The 12,557-nt window shown below is 37.9% G+C and overlaps 1 long non-coding RNA gene across 1 annotated transcript in view; it reads left to right on the top strand.

The window, feature by feature from the left end:
* LOC308194995 overlaps window positions 1-12,557 on the top strand; it is a 71,263-nt gene that overhangs the window by 33,601 nt on the left and 25,105 nt on the right. The window lies entirely within an intron of this gene.

Here is a 12,557-nt window from a genome sequence, read left to right on the forward strand (position 1 = left end):
TAAAAACTGCCAAACTGAGAATATCACCTGCATGTAAAGGCAGAGAAGTTGGAATTATGGCTAAGTAGGAGCACTGTGGCATGCGCTCACAAGGATTGTGTTGGCAGGAAATAGTCAATCAGAAAAAAAAAAATCAGGTGGCCAAATATTTTCTTAGGAAGAAGTTGGCAGGAAATCTCTGCTGTATAAAAAAAGCAGTACAAATAAGGTGGAAAAGCTTACTTTAGTGCTTCCTTTTTTTTTTTTTTTTCCACCCTTGAGAAAGAGAACAGTTATCAACATTTTGATTTACTTCAAAAACAGGCAGCCTGGCTGGCAGCCATAGCTAGCCCTGCTGTGAAAATATTTCTGTGGCTGATACTAATACTTCATGGTAACCATCACCATCCGGCAAGAAGCTCTCTATAGAAGGTTAACACACTAACTGTTTTATTACTGGCATTTCAGTTATTTTAAACACTTTTTTTCTTCCTGAAACAAATATATAAAGCGAGCATGTTTTCTGTAACATGTAAAATAAACAAATGAATATAGACGATACAAATAAAAGAAGCAAGACGTATTGCAAAGCCTTGGAATAAAGAAAAACAAATAATGTAAAACAGCTTCAGGAAGACTAATTATGAGAAACAAGTCATCAGTAGCCTTCTAGATTTCTCTGTTTTTCTGTACTGTTTTGCTAAAACCAGGTGTTCAGTATTGTTTCAGTTTGCTCCTCCATTGTTTGGTGCCCTGCACTGTTCATCATCTTGCCTTGGATCTCTGCATAGTACTTCAGTGGAGTTCTGGTTCCATGACCAATGTCAACATTCCTTTAGAGTCTCAGGTTTCATTAGTTACTTGTTCTAATTCTTTCCCCCAACTGGTAAATGTGTGTAAAACTTATTGGGATATATGTTTATTCATATATATATTTTTTAATCCAACTGAATTCTCCGTGAAAGAATACTGCCTTCTTCTATAACTACAAACTGTATCCAGAGGTCATCACCTTCCAAACTAGAATTTTCTTTTGTTTTCAGATTTCTTTGTCTTCATGAAGAATATAATCTAACATAACTTCTAATTACTACTCTCACAAGACTTTAGAATGGATCAGCATCCACTTGATTATAACCATTAACTGAAAAGTGTTTGCCTAAGCTTCCTTAAGGAAAGCAGCTAGGTGTTTGTTTGTTTGTTTGTTTGTTTCTAATAAAAAATGTCTTCCATCACTTTTATGAAATCCTTGGCAGAATTCTTCTCAGCACTGGAAATACAGAGACCAGATCATAGTACAGCCTTGCAGCTTCACAACCACATGGTGTGCCATATCATAAGTACTCAGGTTAAATATAAATTACATTTATGTTGGCAAATATTTTACCAGAATAAGTTATGATAACTAAAGTAGCAGCTAATGGAAGTTAGTCTTGGTTTGTTTGGTTGTTATTTTTTTTCATCAGATATTCCTTAATTTCCCTTTAAACATGTGCAAGTACAGTAGGACAAAGTGGGTTAAGTGAATTTAATAAATTCATAAATTTCATAAATTATTCTCATATCTGATATATTTTCCAAATATTTTTTCTAAGTGTATTTTCTATATGTTTTCTACTGTTTTACTGGTTCGTGGTCTGATATAAAAAATACTTGCTAACAAATTTACTTTGAATGTAACTTAAATTTCCTTCTTGGCTAGTAACACAAGCACTGTTATACCATTGGTGGATAATGCAACTTATGTACGGGTAAACTTGTGAGATGCAGAAGGTTAAGCTATAGGTTTAACTATAAGGTTAAGCTATAAAGTTAAGGTAGGTTCAAATTTTGCCTCTTCTGGCCCAGGAGGTAACTTGTGTGTGGTGAGGTAAGGGGGCATCCAGTACATCTACCAGGGTCTGGTTTCATTGGAGATACACAGCCTCTCTCCAAGCACATGACACTGTCTGCATGCCCAGAATGGGCTTTAGACTGCAAGTTCGCAGCAGGCTTCAGGACAAGCAATAGCTGTGCAGCTCCCAAGCCCTGTGTCTCTGGTTCCCTCTGTCATGCAGCAGTGAAACTGTCTGCAGCAGCTGTGTCACTGAGAGAGGAGCTTTCTCCAAGCCAGGCTGCCTGCACTCCCACAGCCCCTCACTGGAGTCGCAGTATTGAAGCATCTCTCTCCACACCGCCATGTCAGAGGGAGGGTGAAGAATATCACCCCTGAAGAGGCTGCTCTCCTTGCTGAATTGCAACCTGAAGTAGAAGAGACCCAGATAATTTGGTATCCCCTTTCTAAGTCACTGTGTAGGCTGTAATATAATTTCAAAAAGTGACCCCGTTGACTTAGTAGACCTGATCTAAAAATGCAAATCAAAGTTTCTTGTTGCAGACATTCATGAGTACCTATGACCAGGCACCTAGTCCTGTTTTACAGGAAAAATGGAGAAAATATGTGATATCCCTGCTGCCCTGAGGAAAAAATGTTACAGACGTTATAAGCCCTTGACTTGAGATGAGGCTATCCCGGAAACTTCAGCACAGTTCCAAAAGAAGTGTCATCTTAGGTAACAGTGGTTTCTTTCCAGACACTTGTTCATCTGGGTAGAGTTGCTTTTTGTAAGTGATTCAGATTAATGTCTCCAAGTATGGAAGAACTTGCAGTCCTGACAAAGGGCAAACATGTTAATGTTGCTTTACCCCCCGTTGTTTTGGGCAAGGCAGCTCTCGTTCTCGTTGGTATCACCAAGTTTTAGTTCTAAGTGTCACAGGGATGATACCGTTCTTTATAAAGCAGGAATAGAGATCATGTCATGCAGGGGGTGTTCTGCTGTTGGGTGTAGTATTTTTTCATTCTTCTTCCTTAATATGTTCCTGATACTATCCTCACAAGAATATTTTGCTGTAAATTAGAATAAACTAATGGAAATTGATTTATGATTTAAAGCAACTGAGGTCTACCTCAGTGGCACAGGTCCTGTTGACTTCAGAGACAGCAGGATCAAATCTCCTTTCAGAAACATGCGGCATATTTCAGTAAGTACATATTACATAACTTGCCCCACATTTCTTTCTCTTTTTAGTATCCCAGTGTTATGAAAATTATGTTCCCATTAATCATTATAGGTGCTCATCTTTTTATGTGAAAATAAATTATCCTCTGCTGCCCTTCCTGCACAGAAATATCTTTAAATGAAAACAAGTATATACACGGTTGGTTCAGGGAAGGGAGTGACAGCTAATGGGGGCTTTGTTACTGCAAAAGTATGAAACCAGGATTTGCGTCTGTACTCAGTGGATTGCAATGCTGTGTGGTAGTGTCATTTGCCAAATAAGATTTGCACTTTAGCACATGCATAGCTTCTTTGAATGTCAATGGAAACTGCATGCATTCATTGTAGGAAGACCTGCAGTTGAGTCTCAAGTAATATTGTATCCTACAGCCTATCCTATCATACTTGCTTCTGAAAATACTTTGGCTGGAAAAGCAGTACTTTCTAGAAAGCAGCTATACAACTGGCAAAACCATCAGGCCTTTAAAATCCTATTTAACATTGTCACTGACTTTACGGAGACTTTCCAGAAAGCGTTTGAAATCTAGAGGTCTAAAATTATGTATGCAGCACCATATTCAGGCTACAAAGCAGTGGGGCTGCTTTTAAGACATGATGTACATTTATGCATTTCATTGTTTTGGGGCCTCAGCACTTCCAAAAACTAAGTCATTTTTATTTATAAGCTTTGAACATTGATTTAGTGACTTATCCAAGACTTTGAATATAGAGGCTAAGTTATTTTTAGATGTCACAATGCAATACTGGGCAAAAGGACTTTTGAAGCAGAGATTACTGGTTACAAAACCACAAACATAGACCAGCATTTTTCAGTAACTGTCAATTCACCTTTTTATTCAGGATGTGACATTAATTGGGAAGACTGAAATAACAAGTTAAAGGCTGGTTAAAAGCTGATTGTAGATGATCCTCAGGGAACTAAATCTATATGCAGAGGTCAGTTTCCTCCAGCAGACAGATCTGAGGAATAATCACCCTCAGGATAGAGTGAATTTTCCTTTAAAGTAAGAAATGAGTTTGGGATTAATCATACATGGAAAATGAGTTTCTTATCTGACCTCGAAAGACAGATGAGTTTCTATGAATTTACATTGTTCTTGTGGAAGAGCACATATACATTTTGGAACATATGTATACAATACAAAAAAGACCAGAAGTTTTAGGGCAAACTAGGTTAATTTCATTCAGACAACAAAGTACTTAAGAATGAATCTTTTCTGCAGACCTCTTGAATTTTACAGTGAAAAATGATTATTTAGTGGAGGTAGCAGAAACTAAGAAGTCATCTAAATAAACTTTCTGGTCATCTTCAGCTGACAGTCACATGACTGGAGCAAGTTGTGTTCCTTTTACAACCATGCAAAATCTGCTGACGTTATGGGTATTAAATGTCAGTTAGCATCCAAGCTTGTGAAGTGGGCACACCTGGATGTGTTTTAAACGCTTTTTAGCTTTTAAAAAGTAGAGACTGCTTGTTTAATAGACACTATTTGTTTAATAGCAGAATGACTATTTGCTGATAAGGTGGCACTTGTAAAGCTCCAAGTCTACCCCTGATGTTTGTTAGGGTTCTTCCCAAGGTGTTTTTGTAATTAGGCAGAATCATTATTAGCAGAGAAGAAGGAGGGTGTGGTATTTGGTATGTTTTTTCAGAACCAGAAATAAGATGTAGACCCCATTTTTGGAGTTACAAGTTTGTCTGAACTTGCTTTCCATTTGGTGTTTTCATTATCAAAAAAGCTTAAGAATTTCTGTCTTGTTGCAGTTAATTTTGCTGAGGAAAACGATATGCCCCTGCTCACTAACAAAGCTACCTCTGTACTACCTCTGTATGAATATGGAGACTCTTCTTTCAGAAACTAAAGCCCAACTTGAAAAAAAAATCCCCCCCTCCTTTTTTTTTTCTATCCCACATTTAGGGAACCAGCTTCTGCACTGAGTGATGCAAATCCTTATCCTTAGCAACCATCTTTGGTGAATTTTCACAAAAAGTCAAAAAGTTGATGATGTTGCTCGTCTACTTTGTGACATTTCTGGAGCTTGGATATTTTCTGGTAATCCATTTAACTTTGAAGTTAATTGGAATACTTCATGGCTGAAATGTAGAAAGCATATAATTGACCAGATGTTTCTTTTGTAAAGTTAGCGCGAAAGAACTGAAATAGAAGTACCATTTCTTTGTTGCTGTGTCATCAAGATGTCTCATTACCTTATCTTTCAAAAGTTTTAATATTGTTCCCAAACAACTTTAAGAGACTCTTCTTGTCATGTGTAACCTCATTACATGAGAACGAATACCATATCATTCGCTTAAGCAAGTATGAGCTTTAAAACTGTAACACATCACGACTGAGGAAGTGTTACTGTATTATACCCTCCAAACGTACCTTTCAATTTGACCCCTATGAAGTGTGAAATATTACAATAGTTTTCATTTCACATCTACTATGCAGTGGTTTTGGGGATAATTTCTAGATTATCCTCTCAGTATTTCTTCCTTTTTTTTTTCTTTAGCTGTTAGTAGAGTCATCGACAAAAGACTCCACAGGGAGCATTTTGCCATACTAAGCACATATTTTAGAGTATTCATGAAAGGTATACAATAGCTTGGATGCTATTTTTACCAAGAATGAACAACAGCCTTGAAAGTAATATTTGCTGGATTCATACATTCAGATTGCAGCCTGGTCAGTTTGACCCTTTCATTTTTTTTTACAAAAATTAATTTATTCACTCCAAATAATTGTGAATTCAAGTACATAACTGTTAAGCATGGAGAATCAAAAATTAAGTATTGCTCCATATTTTGCTGTGCAAAGTTCCATCTGTGCATAGATGGCCACAAGAAGAAATAGTTTAAAATAGGACAAGGAATATTTCACTCTTAAGACATGCTTTATTCACTCTTAATGTTGTTGCTCTTACTTCTTTCTGCACAGATTCACTTAGCTTAGAGACATTCCGTGATTAATGGGCTTGTTAGCTGATTAATAGAAAATAAAACTCCTAGCATCTCATATTTTCCACTTTACAAGAGTCCAACCATGCCATAGATACTTTCCATTCTCAGTCTTGAGATCCTACAGAGGTGGAATTAAAACTCCTTACACTATATTGGAATACATCAAGGAATTGTACATGTGTGTTTCACTTTACTGAGTAATTTCTCCATTACTTTAGCCACACTGAATGTGGGCACTGTGCCCAGAGGAATAACACTTGCTCTACCAATGCTTTTGTATGCCTAAATTCAGATAAAGCTTATCTGTAAAATCAAATAGAAGCTGTTAGCACTTGCAGATTATTTACTTTTCCAAATTCCTCTTCTGCTTAGGACAGTGAACAGAACTAGAAGCAACAAGAAATTATTGAATGCAAAAGCAGTAATGCTTGTGTTGGAAGAGGTCTGGAACTTCAAGTTATCTTTACAGTTCCAACCTCCTTGAAAAATATACTGCAAGAATCAAAGTCCCTGGTGCAGGACTTGGAGCTTTCTGAATGGAGAACCAGAAGTGTAATGTTTATTTCCCCAGAAATTAAAGACTCCATTTCATCTGAACCCTGACAGAGGCTATTCTTAAATGCCATTTCACTAGGAAAAACAATGTGTATAACGTAGAGAATACAAAGGTACGAAGCGTGTTTGTTTGTTTGTTTGTTTTTCCCCCAAGGAAATATTTATCTTGATGCTCTGTTATTTGATTTAGGGCAAAACACCATGATCTGCAGTTATGGGATAGAAGGGGCGTGGATGACTGATATGTTTGGGGGGGGGGGGGGGGGACAGGTATAGTGTTTTTGCTTTTTTCCCTTGTTGGAAATTAAAATAAACAGGTATATAATATTATCGTTATCCTATTTGGAAGTGGAAGGTAACTGGGCATGCATGTCAAAGAAACTGGAAACACCAGTCTGCATGACTTTTGACATTTCACATAATGCGTTTTAATTATGCCAACTTCCTTTTCTTTCTCCCATCTATTTTGTGTCACTTACTCTTAGTATCTTGAGTGGAAATTGCTGATAGTTTATATTGTGTCTGCCGTGGCTGGAGCTTGTGAACATACATTTACATAAACTTACTATGGGTTTGCTAGTTACAGTAAATCTGTTCCTCACTACTTTGCTTTTAAGGGAGATTCATTAGTAATGGGTGTGTTGTTTTCCATTCGTGTTCTTTCTGTCGCTTTTTTCCAGAAGATTTCTGTCTCCAGGAATTGGCATTGCTAACTAATTAGAAAAGATTTTTTCTCTAAGGTTTTTGTTTACAGAAATACTCCACCATCAAATAGATGTTACCTGCGTTTATTATTATGCCACCTGCTTAGAAGCAGAGGTTAACTGTTAACTCAGCTTTGTTAGAAAGAAGTGGCAAGTTTGACAAGTTCTACCACTCATTTTCAAATTAATCATACAGCTTACTAAAGCACTTTTCAAGGAGTTACAAAAGAAACCCTTATGCCATCTGCAGTGACATAATTTTTTATGTATGTCACCTTCTCCCCAGGCTAATGTAAGAAACCCCTAGCATAAACATGCCCTGTGTTGATTAACTGCCTTCATTTGGTGCCTTTGAATATGACTGTATTGTTCTTTTCCTTTTAGTGGCACTGTTGAGCACCATGGCAACAACTGATTGTGTATTTTATGTTACTGTTACGATAGATACCAAAAAAACATGTGCTCCTTAGTAACAGACATCAAGATCATCAGAGTCTTAAGGCTGAAGACATTGCCAGTGATGACTGGGCACACTGGCTCATGGGGAATTTCACAGAATCTGATAATTTGGGTAGTTTTGGTTTGCTTTATAGAGATTTTAGGTGAGACTAGAGTTGTGGTATGGGAGAGGACAGTTGCTTCCATTATGATAACACAAATGGCAGACTCATCTTGTATTACTTCTGATTTTTTTTTAAACTAATCCTTCTACTGCCCTTTGAGGTTAATCCCTATTTGCCCTGCTATGATTACTGTCAGTAAACAACTCCAAAGCCTTACATTCTCTGTCACAGAAATTGGTGAATTCTGCCTGGCAGACTGGACCATAACTTTGTTGGTCTCTTGAATTATTGGATTGTTTCTTCAAAGGATTTGGAGCTTCCTTGACATTTCTTTTCTGAGCTGTAAGGATATAATTGTACTGGTTGTTAAGCATGTGCTACTACTATAAATAGTTAGTGGATTATAGGTGAAGGTAAGAGCCGGGTATGCCTGTGCTGAAGTCCATTGTCTCAACAGCCTTGGCCAATTCACGTGACCTTTCATTGTCTCATTTTCTTCCATTTGTAAAATGAGACAATGACATCAGTCCACACCATGGCATTGAGGTCAGGGGTAATTAGCTAGTATCTGTGTCGTGGTTATTAAATAGTGCAGCGTGAATACCTCATGTCTCTTCTTACTTATCTCAGACTAAAGTTTGGCATTTGAGTTCCAATTCTGCTGCAACATATATGTGGGCCAGCTAGAAATTACATCATTTGGCATTTGGTGTCCAGACTGATCTCCTCAAACTCTACCAGATCTTCTCTATTGAAATAGAGGCCTTGTCAGGGAGAGCATAGAGTATGTTAGATTTATGTGGATTGTGTACCATTGCCCTCTGTTGGACAGCACTAGACTTTGTTCAAGTGCTTATCTTGCTGTATGGGGCTTGAAAGTTGGACAGTGAAATAATGCACAAAACATTTGTTCAGGATTTTCAATGATTTTTGAGAAAGGTAATTGCTTTGTCGGTGCTTGTGCATGTTAGCATCTTCCCCTTCCACAGTCATTAACAAAGATTAGATTTCACTGTAAATAAAGATTTGCAAATAACTTTACATATCACTGCTCATGGATACTGATTTAGTAATTGTCCCTGCCTGATTTTTGTGTCAGACTCATCTGTGTCTTCATCAGCTAAAGAAACAGAAACAGCTGTAGCCAATCCCAACCAAACAGCACAGCTCAAGTTTTGGAAAGCTTGAGAGATGAAAAACGTGACAATATTTTTTAAGTAATGTTGAAGTATTTAGTGACAGAACAACTGTATTTTAGCAGACAATAAATGAAATTAACTAGTCAGTTTATTTATTGCAGCTAAGTACAGATGCATGTAGGGTCTTCACATTCCTGAATGTCTACAACATACTAGTCTACTTATCTGTTTTATAAAAGAGGCTAAAAAATAAATACAATCTCTTGGATTTTATTTTCCTATTGTCATGGATTGGTCAGGTCATAAAGTCTCCAGTGGCACAAGACGTCATGGAATAGCAAGTCTCTTTAGAGTACTGCTTAGCATTATTGCCTGCTAACCCGTCACAGCTGTTTTCTTGTACTCTTCCAACTGTCTTTCCGTTTGGGCTAGACATTAGATGATGTCTTTTGCTAAGGGCTTGTACAGGGCCATGTGTCTACGCAGGAACCAGAGTCAGGTGTCATAGATTGCACCAATCCCTAAAAATGCAGAGGGGAATTGCAAGCATGGGAAGCCACCACATCCTACAGTCCAATAAAATACTCTCTTTCTGTGTCTCTGTAACACATGATTTCTTGCATTTTTTTCCCTCTTGGTCTCTGCCTGTCTCAGACCTTCTGTGCTGTGAGCATTCTGTGTAGTTATAGGTGAGTGAACGTTACAATGCACTGCCTTTTTTAGCTTAAACGTGCTTTATCAGGAAGTATATATGCTTTGTGAAAAAATGTAATGCATCTCATGCACACTATAGTGTCTGAAAGAGAGATCATGAATAATGTCAAAGATTAAAAATGGGATAAAGTAATAAATACCAAAGTAAGACACAAACAGTCAAATTAATATCTGGGGAAAAGAAGTTACATTGTGCCTTGGAAATGTCCTTAATCCTCCATTACTGTAGTTGTGAACTAAATCACTTTCATGATCTCCACCCTGTGGTGCAGTTTATGGCAGAGCATTCAAAGAAGAAGTAGAAATTATTATAAAGGTCACAAGGAAAAATAAAGCTATTTTGCTACTGTTTGAATGTTATCCATCCAAACATCTACCAGCTGCCATCCAAGCCTGTACTTATATTGCCATTCATTTAAAATTAAATACAGAGGAGTCATATCTAACTGCAGTAATATACACCCAAAATACAGTGATCTGTATATAATTCTGCTAGGGTAAATAGCAGCTTATTAAAACTCAGAAAGGGATGACTTTTTAATGATCCCTTCCTCTGAGAAACCTCTGTGTCAATTTTGAAAAAATATCTGCCTAAAGCGCAAGATCTTTCTGGCTACCAAAATAACAGCAAACGTCTCTTCACTGTCCTTGGGTGGGTTATCTGTTTTGTTGCTTGTTCTCACCACAAGCAGAGAACTATCCGATCTGACCTCTGCAAACCTGGATAAGTTTGGAGTGACATAACTGTGTGTCCAGGGTCCTGGGGCTTTGTTACTCATGCTAGATCAAGTCTGGCTAGATGAGGAGCGTATTCAGGTTTCAGCCTTTAGTAAAAACCATTTACATGCCAAATGTTTCACAATATTTGTACTGAAGAGGTACCTGTACATGTAGAAAGAGAGAGATTCATAATCACCTGTCTTCCAGCACTCTCTACACCATCAAAAGCTCTTTGATTCTCATCTGTCCAAATAGCCTGTAGAATTAGCGTCCAGTCCACCTATTTTATACATGTATTTGTGGATGAATTGAAATGCTTTTTAAGAATTCCTCTCCACATTGATCACACAGGGGACCAAGACAATTCAGTCTTTAGCCTGAACAGAGACCCAGCTGAGGTACAATTCAGTCTTTAGCCTGAACAGAGACCCAGCTGAGGTAACTATCCATATTTCTGTACATTGAAAGTAGAGCAAGTTCCTAACTTGATATTAGAAAAGCTGGTTAATGCCCCTTACTATTTTGTCAGTCACATTTTTTGAAACAACAGGCTTCAAAATACTGCAGAACTGCTGACATCAGTTACTGGTAATGGATTGATGACCTGTTTTACTTTGTGGTCCTGCACGTTTCTCTGTGAGGTAAAATTCTCACATTGCTGACATCAGTGGTAAAGTAGTAAAGATTCCATAGTCTTAGCTGGGATCAGTCTTCTTCCATGTGGTCGAAGGATTTTTTGTTGCCTTATGTCCTGTTTTTGATGTTTCTTTCAACTACATTCTTTCTCAGGGCATACTTATTCAGTAGGTAGATTTATCCACCTCTACATTGATCTTATTTTGTTTGGCTATGACATGGATAGTGTCTTGAAGTTTTAAGTTGTTAGAGGAAGTAAAGAATGGTGGAGAATGCCACAGGAATAGTGGAGGAATTTTTTAACTTTCACCTAAGATGTGAAATGATGTGGAACCATAGGGGAGAATTTCTTGGAAGCCAGGAAGGTTGCCTATTTGTTTCTCACTGAAAAACAAAACAACACATCAGAGACTATTCACTTGTGCGCACAAGTAATTCACCACTGAGCTTCAATTTCAGCTCCGCATTCCAATAGGCAAACTATTTTAATAGCCCACAGATTGTGTTTAACTGTATATATTAACTGTCGTGAACAGGCCTGGAAATCAGAGTAGCTGATCAGCACCTGAGCAAATAGACCAGCTCAACCCCTGCAATTCCGTTCTTTACCCTTGATCTATATTGCTGCTGATTCTCTTTTGTTAAAGGTGTACGGATGAATGGAGACAGGGAGGCCGATTTCCTCTGCCTGGCTGCTACTGCACAGGCAGGGTAGAGCTCTTGGAAGGGAAGAGGAGTTTCTTTCCTCCACCCAGCACTGGAGGAGCAGGCAGATGGAGAGTGAGGCTAAGCCACTGTAACAGCTGGTAGCAACTGAAAGGAACATAAGCTAACATAGAGCATGAAACTTGTCTTAATTTAGGGACACTTTTCCTCTAGTTCAGCTCACTATGGCCAGACCAGGCCAATGCCAAAGCCAGTGGTAGTGTGAGAAATAAGGGAGTATATGGAGAGTGACACGAGCAGAGCAGCAGTATTTTCCTTTCTGAGGCTGGTTGCTACTTGTTGAGTGTAGCTCTAAAATCAAACAACACTCCAAAAGACAAAGCAAGAATGGAGACTGCTGCTTAAGCACAGAGCAGAGCACTACTGAGAAGCTAAAAAGGGAAAGAACCAAAGGTAACTAAAGGAAAGACAATCCTGTGGACTAAAAGTCCGCCTAAAGAAAAGGAAGGATCCTGCAGTGGGACTTATTTATGCACTTTTTAGGGTTAATCTGTCTCAAACTGACTTCCCTGTGCAAAATATTAGGCCTAATTTGTGAAATTCATATTTCTGTAAATGTTCAAAGCTCTTCCAGCATTTTTGATGGTCTTTTGCTAGGGGAAAGATGCTAGCAGATACAGTTCACATGCTTCTATCCCTAGTTGCTACACAAGTGATACACAGCATCACTTTCTTTATTTTTTAAGCTATTGCAAATTGCTGAAGTCAAGGGAGTTGCATTAAACGTTGAAAACCCTTTGTATAGCTAAGCTATTAAAATGCTACATTCAAGCTTTATTAGTTTCCCAAATTTTACATGC

Source organism: Anser brachyrhynchus (assembly GCF_964034855.1).
Source record: "Anser brachyrhynchus genome assembly, chromosome: 4".
NCBI lineage: Eukaryota > Metazoa > Chordata > Aves > Anseriformes > Anatidae > Anser > Anser brachyrhynchus.